This window comes from Gregarina niphandrodes (assembly GCF_000223845.1).
Source record: "Gregarina niphandrodes unplaced genomic scaffold scaffold00108, whole genome shotgun sequence".
Classification (NCBI taxonomy): domain Eukaryota; phylum Apicomplexa; class Conoidasida; order Eugregarinorida; family Gregarinidae; genus Gregarina; species Gregarina niphandrodes.
Genome location: NW_011645873.1, coordinates 1 through 734, shown reverse-complemented (window position 1 = coordinate 734; position 734 = coordinate 1).

Sequence of the window (734 nt, the reverse complement as noted above, 5' to 3'; positions counted from 1 at the left end):
AAGTGTGTTCGGGACATGGAAACGCCCCTACCAAGAGGTTTGCTTGGAAGACTGAGTAGTGAGTCAGCCAGGAGAAGAAGCACGGCAGGAATGTCGGCGTCGGGGAGACTGTAGAGTCGGCCTGAAGCAAGAGCTGGAACCACAGCCGCCGATCCGACCCGCACAGACAGGCCAGACCGCGTGGACAACGGAGACGATTGCCCCTGTAGCCCGTGGGGTGGACGCCACCACAATATCAATTACGTTACGACGGGAAGTGCTACATGCCCACAATCCGAGACTAACAGCACGGCATACAATATTTCATGGCCGCTTTAGCCAGGACCCAGCCTTCCCCACCCAGGCACACTGGACGACCTGGGTATCGACCGATGCTGTCTCTGCAGGTCGAGTCGACAGCTGCCGAAAGGGTTAAGTGCATGTGACGTATGAGCGCCCCACTCAACGACGATGGACACACGATTCGACTGAGACAGGACGCCTCAGCACACACAAATAAAACAAGGAGTTGGGGTGCGATAAGATAGGAATTTTTAGCATTCTGCAGAGTAGCATTTAACTTTCATTTGATATCAATCGGCTAAGTTTCAATATGTCACAGCCCACGATTCCTTCAGTAGACAGCCACGAAGCCCAGAAACAAATCAAGAAGACTGTACTCACACTGTAATGGTAGCGCCCTCTCCCCGGGACCCGATGGCCTCCGGTTCGAGTCCAGCACGTCCTATATAATC